This window comes from Rhipicephalus sanguineus, chromosome 1 (assembly GCF_013339695.2).
Source record: "Rhipicephalus sanguineus isolate Rsan-2018 chromosome 1, BIME_Rsan_1.4, whole genome shotgun sequence".
Classification (NCBI taxonomy): domain Eukaryota; kingdom Metazoa; phylum Arthropoda; class Arachnida; order Ixodida; family Ixodidae; genus Rhipicephalus; species Rhipicephalus sanguineus.
In genome coordinates, this window is record NC_051176.1 from 238989552 (window position 1) to 239000755 (window position 11204).

An 11204-nucleotide genomic window follows, 5' to 3' on the forward strand; every position below is an offset into this window, starting at 1 on the left:
AGCGAGAACGCAATTAGTACTTTGTTGAATATAGCACTGTTAGATTTTTAAAAAATTAAATGTGTATAAGGTCAAGTTGGTGCCGATGCTGTTAGATGTCATTTGAACATGCCTACACATGCCTCATCGACATTTTAATGATTAAGTGAGTATTTATCGAGTTAGAAGCATAATTAGGAGTAATTAATAAAATCCAATTAACGAAACGTGTAGTAGTAGCTACTACAGTATACTGGGAACAATATGCACTAGGTGCGCTTCGCGTACCTAGTGCATATATATATATATATATATATATGTGTGTGTGTGTGTGTAAAATTTCATATCATTCCGATGATATGAAATGGTGCAAATATGTGTGAATGTGGAAAGTAGTAATTGAAGCAGTAGTTTATAGACAGGAATTTTGAGAATTTTGTCATGCCGTGAGGGCGTTTCGAAGTTTGTGCACGGAAGTGCAACTGCGGCGTGTTAAATAATTTATCCAAAACTACTGCTTCGAGCCATTACTAGGGAACAGTTTTTTTTTTATTTGAAGGCGCCTGTCTTCCATGACTATACGATAGTTTATTCACTTTTGTTTAAATTTCCATTATTTTTGGCCATGAAAAAACATCGCAAAATGCTGCATGTTTAATGATTTTCAGAAAAAGCAGATATTTCTTTTTGTGAGGAGTATAATCACATTATGGGCTCTAAGAGTTAATATACTAAGTGATAGGTAAGAGTTAATATATTAATGATAGAAGTACTGCGGGAACGAATCGAATAGAAACGTTGTCACAGAGTTGTGACTATGTTGGAAAAAACAACGTTTTGACCCGTATTGCGGCTTCATTTTCGCAGTGTAGCGGTCCAGGCAAAAATATAGCCGATACAGCCTTCTGTATAGCACGCCTTGTTGCCGCTTTGTACAGAGAGTCTTAAATGAGTGATTATTGTTTTAGGCGAGGAAAAAAAAATATGGAGTGAATTACAAGGACGCGCGAAGCTTGAGTTTCCTTGGCCTTCACTGCAAAGCACGTCGGCGCCGGATTCAAGCGGGTGCCTTTTGCCGTGGCCTAAGGCAGCATGCTGTAGTCAACGCAAGTATACAACTGCCCGTTGTATAGATTTGAGTAATCACGCTTCCTACAACGTCATACTGAGACGGTACTAAACGATGGAACACGGGACCTGCCGTCTGATGGCAAAAGATGGGACAGAAGCATAGTGTAGTCCGCGTTCACGGACCCTCGTGGGGGTCCAAGGCAGCAGAAAACGGACGAAGTTTAGGGTCCGGAGGACAGTTCTGGTACATCGTCTCCAGCTTCCCAGAAATCAGGTAAATTAAACTACGCATTAATTAATGAGAGGGTATTCTACCACAGAGCCACGCCGGTGCTTACGCATTAGTTAATAATAATAATATCTGGGGTTTAACGTCCCAAAACCACGATATGATTATGAGAGACGCCGTAGTGGATGGATGGCTCCGGAAATCTCGACCACCTGGGGCTCTTTAACGTGCACCTAAATCTAGGTACACGGGCCTCAGACATTTTCGCCTCCATCGAAAATGCAGCCGCCGCGGCCGGGATTCGATCCCGCGACCTTCGGGTCAGCAGTCGAGCGCCATAACCACTAGACCACCGTGGCGGGGCTACGGATTAGTTAAGACAACATGTTTAAGTTTATTCTTAGTTAAAATATATTTTAAAAATTGTGAGACATATACGTCGCGTTCGTTTCATCGCGTGCGGTGGGGCATGCTAGGTGAATAATTTGTTACGCACATTTCGTTACAGCACAGTGACAATAACGGGAATGTAATCTCGAGCGGCGACACAAAATGATAAATGCGCGAATCTGACCAAGTATGTGTGAGAAAGATTTGGCGATAGCGAGCGGCAATTTATCCGGACGCCTTTGCATATAAGAGAACATACGTAAAGAACGCATAAATCTTCTCGAGCATCCTTGTAATGATTCGCTGTTTCTAGACCACGTGCAGTGACGCTCTTTAGCGCGTGAGTGCAGGGCGGTGTGTGGAAAGCCAGGTTGCCTAGAAATGAACGAGGGGCAGACCTCAGCGTTCTCCTCGCAGCGCTAAAGCAGCAGCCGTTGCCGCGGGTATTGGCGCAGAGGAGCGCTTATCGCCTCGCTCTGCAGAGGACAAGCCGCAGAGCACCTGTGCTCTGCAGGAATGGCAACGCCGTTGAAGGGCCACACGCGCGCGCGCGCCAGGCACGTGGGCGCCTCAAACGAGCGTGCGCGCGAAAAGGAGGTGCGCCATCGTCCGTCTCCGAGCATCGGCGATTGAGAGTGACGCAGAGCAGCAGCTGCCGCGCAGCAGACAACGGAAGCGAGAGGAAATGAAAGCGCCCGGGCTGCAAGACGCCAAGAAATTGCGAATTGCTCTGATTGCTGGCAATGAGCAGCTCGAGAGAGAGACGATTTCCTTAGCGATATCGTGCGCCTCTGGCCTTGGGGCCAATTAGGGCCGCAAAGCAAGCTTGGCTTTCATTTCGGCCCGTCGCTCCTTCCGTGCTGCCGCCGCCGCCGGCGGTGCCTGTGTGCGCCGTCGCGAAATCCCTCGCAGCAGCCACCCGAGCGCTCCTTTATGACGCGCTTCCTCAGAGCGCCGGCTCGTCGTCCGGCTTCTCAAGTGGCGACACATTACGCGCCCACAGAAGGCGAATGGTGCCGGACGGAAGGAGCCGCCGCATGTGCGTCGCAGAGGGGAGAAAGCGAGGAGACAAAATCTGGCGGCCGGCTACAAGTGCGCACAGAAGCCGAATATTTATCTTTCGCTCTCGGGATGACGCGCTGGACCCAATCAGAGACGCACGAATTAATCATTTTTCCTCCTCCGTGACAGATGGCGAGAGAGACGGATCGGAAATGTGGCGACACCAAAGGGAGGGCTCGCGAATGCTCGCCAAGGATGAAAGATCCTCGCGCCTGCAGCGTGTGTAGTTCTCGTCGGAGAGGTTAAGCTATTTGCACTTTCTCCTCCGCCGAGGAATCGCCATCGTCAAGTTCGGCGCGAAAAACAGGAATATAAACGGTGGCCGAAAGAAGACGAAGAAGAAAAAACGAAGGCCCGCGTTGACAACTCAACAGGGCCAAGACGCTGAAAAGCCGCCTCAGCAGCTGGATATATTGATTTCGCTCATTCCGTCCGCCTTTTCGTTCTTCGCTATAGACGTCACCTACTCGATCCCTCTCCCTGTTCACACAAATAGCACGCTTTCGTTCTTTTCTCTGCTCCGATGTTTGAACCACTGGACCCTTCCTCGTCCCCGCCAGTGAACGGGAGCAAAAAAAGATCCTGCAGAAGTGTAGCCTCTTTCCATCGTTCCCACTTTTCTTTTAAAACAAAAGGAACGGCGGAATACGGCCAGGACGATGTAGAAGAAAGCAGAACAAAACAACGAAGACAGACGCAGCTAAAGCGCCGGGGAAGGAAGCGCTCAAATTTTGACGGTAGGCGGAGCAGAGCGCGGCGAGTGCCGTCGCCGGTTCTCCCCTGTTCACTTGAGAGAGTCCGACCAATCCTGCATTCTAGAGTGCCAATGGCGTACATCTTTGGTTCCTTTCAGCTCTCTTTCCCCGTTTCTCCGATCCTCTTTGGGATACCGCTTAGAGCTGCTGGCTAGCGGGAAAAAAATTAGTCATCGATCTTTTAATTTTTCTCGTGCCACCGCGCCTCTCGTGTACATTTTTTTCCCCCCAGCTTTACTTCATTTCCCCTATTCTTCGCATTCCACTCTCGTTCGCCTCTGGGTGCTTTAAGGACGCTCCTTTTTGCCCCCTCGTCGTCTACTCTCGTTGGCCCGCTTGATTTTTCTGCGCCCACCGCTCGCTGCCCCTTCTCTTCTCGACGTCGAAACGCGGCAGCCGGCAATACAGCCCCGTCTCCCTTCGCGAAAACCATACAGCCATCACCCACATAAGCGTACATATGCGACGCACGCACGGGCCTACACATATATGTGCCCAACGTCGAAAAAGCCCGGCAGCCCACGCACACACACAAAAGACGAATGCGCAGAGACAGAAAAAACCGAGGGCGCACGCATAAAACCAGCGCCCGCAGCGTCTCCCTTCTAATATACGGTCCCTATAGACCCCCCCCCCCCCATCCTCCCCCACCTCTTCTTCCACTCGCATCTCTATATACGAGCTTCTTTTTTCTCTATCATTTCTTTCTTTTTCCTGGACTAAGTCGCGTAGCTCCGCTTGTCGTTCTAGCGCTAGATTATTCTTCGTATGTTTATTTCGTCTCCACCCCTGTCCGTGTTTTCTTCTTTTTGGGGCGAAAAATGTGGAAAATGGAGAGCCGCATTTCTGCTCTTCTTTATTACGCTTTTCATTTTTTTTCTCCTCCTTCCTCTCGTTTTTCCTTTTTCTCGCGCGTTTGTCGATGGCCGGGGACCGCGCGCCAGCCCACGCCGGCGTCTCTCCTCCGGCTAGCGCGCAGACAGCCCGGCTCTCTGCTCCCTCAGCCGCCTTCCTCACCCCCGGTGACGTCATTCGGCCCCCGCCGCATCTTTCCCAATATTTCTCCTCCAGCGTCTCCTCCCGACAGACAAAAAGAGCAAAAGAAGCATAAATGTTGTCTTCCTGCCCAAGCGAGGAAAAAGAAGAAAAAGAAAATAGGAAGAAAGGGGGGAGAACACGCGGCTCTCCTCGCAGCCGTCGAGGAAGCGGGCTCCGCCGACCCGTCTGCCGGGTTCGAACATCGAGGAGAAGCCGCCACGTGTTTTTGTAAACACGGACCGTCACGTGGAAGCGAGAAGCCGCGAAGCTCGTAATTCCGCCAACTAGGGTTCGGCAATTAGCTTCACGAAAAGAGGAAAATAAGAAAAAGTAGAAGAAAGAAGGAACGTAGAAGAAGAAGAAAAAAGAAGAGACGTAGCATACCGAAAAAAAATAAAGGGAATGTCATAGTTCTGTTTTTTATTTTTTTTCGACCACGATCTTCGTTGCGTTCTTAGAAATAGCGAACCCGGTGTATTTCTGCTTCTGCTGATAAACATCAGATGCCGAAATTAACAAACCTTTTCTTTCGAAAGTAACCTTTGCTGTTGGCCAGCCAGCTTCGCTAGCGCTGTCTATAGCATAATTATTGGTTGAAATATTCTTTTACGAATGATTCTAACGTAAGGCGTTTTTTTTTTTTTTTTTTGTGAATACACGTCCGGTTTCCTCGATTCTGCAGTTAAAGGCACGTGCTAGCCGATTGACGGGATTATGCGCCGAATTTTTCAGCATTCAGAAAGATGGTCAGTTTTTTTTTTTAATCGGAAAATTTGTGCATTAGGTAATCTGCGCGCAACGTTTTGAATACAGGACGTTGAAACGTTGTGACATTGACGTAGTTCGAGAACAGAGCCTCCTACACTGCTTTAGTAAGGCTTTACCTTCGCAGTATTCTCTCCTTTGCTGTAACGTGTCGAAGCGGCGAAAACATTATAACGCTCACTTTACTCGAAGGCGTCTAACCGAGTCCCTCGTTGCGCTGGTACGACGTAATTGGAAAGCACAGCGGCGAAAGAGTCGACGTAGAAGGTTGTGAATGTAAACGGGGCCCCGGCTGTTGCAAAGAAGTGCGTACATCTGACGGTGAGCGAAAGTCGAAGTGCAGACCACCGCTGCGGTGCTGCACCAACGCTCAGCGAAGGGCGGGCAAAGGCGGCGCCGAGGCGGAAAGGCCCATGGGCGACATGTCGCGGTCAAACAGTCAATTTGGAGCCGCGAAACAGCTGCGTTTACGCCCATTGCCAGCGTGGCCGGGGAAAGGAGCACCAGGCCGGGCGGCAATAACAGTTCCAGGAGCGGGCATCGCGGCCGGCCACGCCGCACAGCCGGGATGGAGAAATTCCCCAAGCGGGGAAACGATCCAGACCAAACCGCCGCGGTCGGCGAACTCATAGCGTCGCAGATTGTCGCATCGCAAATACTAGGCGATGGCAGCACCCGCGGCTGGGCAGCAATCGGTGGTAGGGAGCAGAGGGTGCACCAGCAGTTCGGCTGCAAGGCGAAACAAAAACAGGGCGGCCAGAAGCTGAGGCGTGCTCCGCCAAGACGGCACTGAGGTTCATGACAGCGTTTGCGACAGGGTTTTCTACGGCTGCACGTGCAGCCGGAAGCAAGCCTCGAGCAAAACGAACCAGACAAGCTTTACGTTTCCTTTCTTTTCTGAACCAAAGAGCCACAGAGGCTCGACTAACAAATCCGCTGAGCCTGCACACTCGAGCCATCAGTGCGGAGAATTTCGATGATGCAAATACCTGCGCAATCAATTGGAACCGCAGAGAGACGAGTCATATCGCTGTATTGTCGGAAAAATACACGCGAAGGCACGCGGGCAAAGCGCCGGTCCAGGATCTTGCACGCCACTGCACGCGACAGCCACTGGCTTCCCGGCGGCATAACGCTTGTGTGCCTCAAGAGCCGCCCCTTATCGGCGTCCGCGTAAAGCCAGGCGTGGTCGTCGATAAGCGACGGCCGTCAGCGTGCATGCGTGTGTGTGCACGCCGTGTAGTCGCAGTCAACATTTTCGCCCGTAAAAAGCTGCCACTTCCTCGACGCCTTTAGCCACTTCCAGTCACATCAAGTTATCACCGCCGGTGAACCCTTTCGTTCTGCTGCGAACGTGCCTGCACACTACCATTGCTTTCGCCGGAGCGCAGGGAATATCGTGCCAAGTGCCAGCCTCCTCCTCTTCACTCAAACGACAAAAGGCCGCGAAGCGCGCGCTTCGCTTGCTCAGTTGATAGACGCGTTCATGTCGCCGTCTCACACGCGCGTGGGGCTTTCTTCAGTTGCTAATTCACCCCTCCTTTTATTCTCCACGGCCAGCACTGCAGCGGACAAAACCATTAGGGCAGGCTGATGATGAAACTACGGAGCAAGATCCAATGACGGCACCGCTTGTGCCTAGGCCAGCGAGGTAGCTAAACAAAAGCGGTCTTTCACGCAGGGCCGAGCGATCCGCATCGGAGCCTGGAAACGCGGCGTCGTTTAAACATGTGCCCACGTGAGATCCGCGACGAAAGAACCGAGAATCGAGACGACGACGCATCCGAAGCAACGCTGGAAGAATACAATCTGGCGACGCATCTTGCAACGCGCGGCACCGCCGTTTCCTTTCTGTCCTTGCGCGAGGTTTTCAGGCGCTTTCATTAGCCGCAGCGGCGCTCACCCAGACTACCTATAATTTGGAAATCAGATTCGTGGCGCTCTTAATGGCCTCTCTTGAGCTCGCATCGCCCGGGCGACGGGAGATCAAAAGCCAAAAGAGAAGAAGGCAGCCTCCAGCGACAAACTGAGAAAATAATAAGGACAAGGCGGAGATAAAAGGCGCATAAAAGAGAATGGCAGCAAAGCGCAGATAGCGCGCGCAGTCAACGCCATAACGGACGGAGGAAGTCGACGAGAGAAACAAGAAAGCGAAGAGGAAAAAACAGGCAGTGCCTGATAAAGTTGTTACTTCGCGCCAGCCATGTTGGGCGCCGCACCGTCGTTCTCTCCTCGCTTCAGGGGACGCCAGGCGCTAACGCTCGCGTGCACACTTTAGCGGATGCATTCCGATCGAAGTGCGTGCCCAAGTGCGTGCCCATCGTAGCGGTCGGATGATTAAAGCAAATAGTTATTTGGTAAAAAACAAAGAAATACGAAGCAAGTACTTCGATCAGTTCCTGACAACCGTTTAGCATCTGTTTATTTCTGTTGCGCTGAGCGTTACACTTATACGTTCAAATCGCGAAAGCGCGTTATGCAGTAACGAATGTCAAATGTTTGCAGGGAACGATGTAGTATTAAAAGCAACGCACCTTCGTTCACTACATTTTCGCTTGGCAGTCTAATCCCTGACACGCAGTATACGTATATACACTGCACCAGCTAACGCTGATCAAGAGCATTTCTTTAATTAATAATACCTTTTCTAAGCAGCCAAGTGATTAGTGCAGCAAGACTGTATCGGTACCAGAAGAGGACACATGAGCGAAGAAGGTGTGCAGCTCATTACCGTACATCATACAAGGTTTTTTATCTTTTTTTAAATTTAAGCTTGACTAACATTAGCTTGTAAACCGCGTATGCGCAGTCCGTGAATATTCGTGGGCAACTCCTCCCTACTTTTTTTCTTCTTTTTTTTTCAGGGCAGATAACGACCAAAAATAATTGCGCAAATCGGTTGTATCATATGCGTCCTATAGGAAATAGGTCTGAGTTACACAGGGACGCACAAATCGCCTCCGCGCAGAAGAAGCAGAAAGAACATAAAGAACAACGTGGAAATGTATATATGCATGTACAAGCGTGGGCCGGTTAACATATACAATGGCTGTTTCTCGCAGGTGGGAAACAGGCAGAGAGTGAAAATTTGCACACGCTTTAAGCGGTCGACACTTAGGCCGAAAGAAAGAGGTCGAAGAAAATGCAAAAAATAAAAAAATAAAAAGGAGTTCTTGTTCTGTAAAACGATTGGGCAACAACTTGAAGGGGCCCATTGGTATCTATCGCTTGACGCCCTCAGCGCTAGACGCGACCACGCGCCGTCTGTACGCGCCTCTTTGCTGGTCGCATTGAGGAGAAAGATGCGAAAGGTTGCCGCTTCCTGGGAGTGCGCGCAATGTGTGAACAAAAATCGTACAAACTATATATATATGAGATTACGCGACACTGCAGTTACGAAGCGCGTTACTATGCCGAGTTTGCAAATTATATTAAACCAGCAGCTGTTCGCAAAACAGTACATTTTCTGAGAGTTTGTCAAGAAGAAAGAAAGCGAAAAGGAAAGTTATTCACGTTTGTTGATTTTGCTCTCTTCTTTTTCGTTAACACACAACCCACGGCAGCGTTTGGCGCGGAAACCGTACGTAACTAAAAAAACAAAAAAAAAACACGCACGTTTACTTAGATTTGGTGCACGGTAAGGCACTACAGGCGGTCAAGAAATTAATCCGAAGACGCCCATTACGGCCTGCCTCATATAATCGCGTATCGTGGTTTTGGCCCGTGAAAAACCAGAACGCATAATGGTGTCTTGTTTTCGACACGCAAGACTCCAGAATTTAAATTATTGCGCCAATTCGTTGTTGCCTTTTGAGACACCGTTCCACCGTTGATCACAACGACGCTCTTCCTTTTGGCTTAGAAATTTCGCGTTCGGCAGCCGGCAGTACGCGACAGATGAAAAATATACGCGCGGTACAAGCTTACGTAACAGGAGGACACGAAAGGCCGCCTTCCTTTCTATATCGACAAGTGATCGTTGTGCTTGCTTGCATAAGCGTAATGCGCTGCCCACGCAAATCCGTTTTCGTATACGCTCCCGAACGCCGCGTAGAAGAATAATCGCGTCACTTTAATTTTTGTAAATCGACAGAACCAACGCCGCACGGAGAAGGAGTAATCGTAATCTGATCGGGCCTCTATGGGACAAGTACACGCGATCCTTCAAGCGGTGCGATCGAATGCGGTAAATTTCGCGCAAATTTAACTGTCGCCCGCTACATCAGCCATTTCGCTCGTAATTGCTGCGTTATCAAGCCCAGTGGCTTAAACCTAAACCGCTGCGAAAAACAAAAAAAACAAAAAAAAACCAGCAAAGTACTATATAGGTGAGAGCCGCCGAAGGAAATATGAAACAAGACTTCGCACATGGAACCATTTTGATAGGTATACAGACGCCGGGATCGACGTTAATCTGAGGAGCCATCTTAGATTATCATACACAATCAGAAAAGCGAGTTTTCACTCGCTGTTCGAAGACTATCGAATGCACTGGCAAAGGCGGAATAATACGAAGCTAGCGAAGTTTCGCAGGCACTAATGGGTACCTTGACGAGGAGAAAATATCCCCATGAGGAACACTGCGATAAAAGCGCCAGCGACAAAGAAAAAAAAAAAAGCAAACAACCACCTAGCATACCAGCAGTTCGCAATAAGACTGATCAGGTGACTAGGAAGAAGCCGGGTCATGTGGTTAAAACGTAGCACTTGTTTTTCGAGAACACCATGCAAAGCCGTTCACTCGTTGGCGTGTCTCACTGAGTGGCCTGTCGTCACTGAAAGTTGGCGCACTAGTTAGGAGCAGCAAGCGCATACGGCAAGACACTGCAGCGTTGAATATCCTATTCAGCTGTCACGGTTAATTTTCGTATCGCCTACGACCTTACGGCGGATTGCAGCGCTCAAACGTTTCGAAACGGCACGCGAAAGTGTCGTTATTGGCCTAACACCGAGTGACCAAAGTCGACGCGTTCGTGCAGCTCACCCGCGCGGCTTCGACACCGAATGAATACGTAACGGGGCTCACCGTGTGCGCAGGGAGGCAGCCGACTGAAGACGGCAGAGTAGCCGTTCCGGAAAACTTGACGCCTCGGTCGTCCGAAGAAGCAGGCAAGAGAACGGGATCGCGGTGCTGCCTTAATTAGGCGAGCGGCAACTGCGCATCCCAGGCATCCGAGAACATGCAGACCGGCTTAAGTCTGAAACAAGGCAACAAGAGCGGCAGAGCGCGATAAGCGTCCGAGTGGCAAAGCCTTGCATTAGGACGAGAAAAAATAGAACGAACGAATGAAAGGAAACGAAAAGATCGATAAGGGATTTAGAGGTGCTTTCGTCTGCCCGTCAATTTATCGGGCTCATTATCACAAAGGAAATGGCGATACCTAAGAGGCACTCAGGAAAAGAAGCAACTGCAGAAGCAAAACAATAAAAAGTGACAGATGGCAGGCAGCGAAAGAGAAATGTTCCACGTCTTGGGGTCACGACCCCACACGCCGCAGGCCGAGGCGTATTTAATTAGAGTGATTAGCGCGACAGTGTTATCTATAAGCTTGCGATAACGAAAAGAGGCACTGCGAGACGCAGAAGAGATAACAATAGAAGAAAAAAAAAAGGACGAACGTAGCTGTTTTTAAGAGTGCACGGCAGTCGCAGAGCTAGCGCTTGAGACGTAGTCTGTAAGGAGCGCGGTTGTTGAAATCTGTGAGGAAAGCAGCCGAGATACCATTCGAACGCTGAATAAACAAAGGTCGTCTTGTAAGATAACCAGTAAGGTGGACTTGAGTCAAGTGGCACAAAGGGCTGGTTGGGCAGCCAATCTCAATGCTGCACACTCAGACAGCAGCTGCTCTGTCGGCTGCCTCTTGTAACTTTAGCTCGTCAGCGGCATCGCTGCACTCGTGTACAAAGGTTACGAT

The 11204-nt window shown here is 49.7% G+C and overlaps 1 protein-coding gene and 1 long non-coding RNA gene across 2 annotated transcripts in view; one reads left to right on the forward strand and one right to left on the reverse strand.

Moving 5' to 3' along the window:
- LOC119375239 (zinc finger homeobox protein 4) overlaps positions 1 to 10330 on the reverse strand; it is a 252257-nt gene extending 241927 nt beyond the window's left edge. Inside the window, exon 1 of the mRNA XM_037645431.2 lies at positions 10316 to 10330. The gene's annotated coding sequence lies outside the window, so the exon portion shown is untranslated. The remainder of the gene's footprint in view (positions 1 to 10315) is intronic.
- The window catches only part of LOC125760397 (uncharacterized), a 56119-nt gene extending 45429 nt beyond the window's left edge, over positions 1 to 10690 (forward strand). The window contains exon 2 of the long non-coding RNA XR_007417974.1: positions 10354 to 10690. This is a non-coding gene — a long non-coding RNA (uncharacterized LOC125760397). The remainder of the gene's footprint in view (positions 1 to 10353) is intronic.
- The last annotated feature ends 514 nt before the right edge of the window (positions 10691 to 11204 follow it).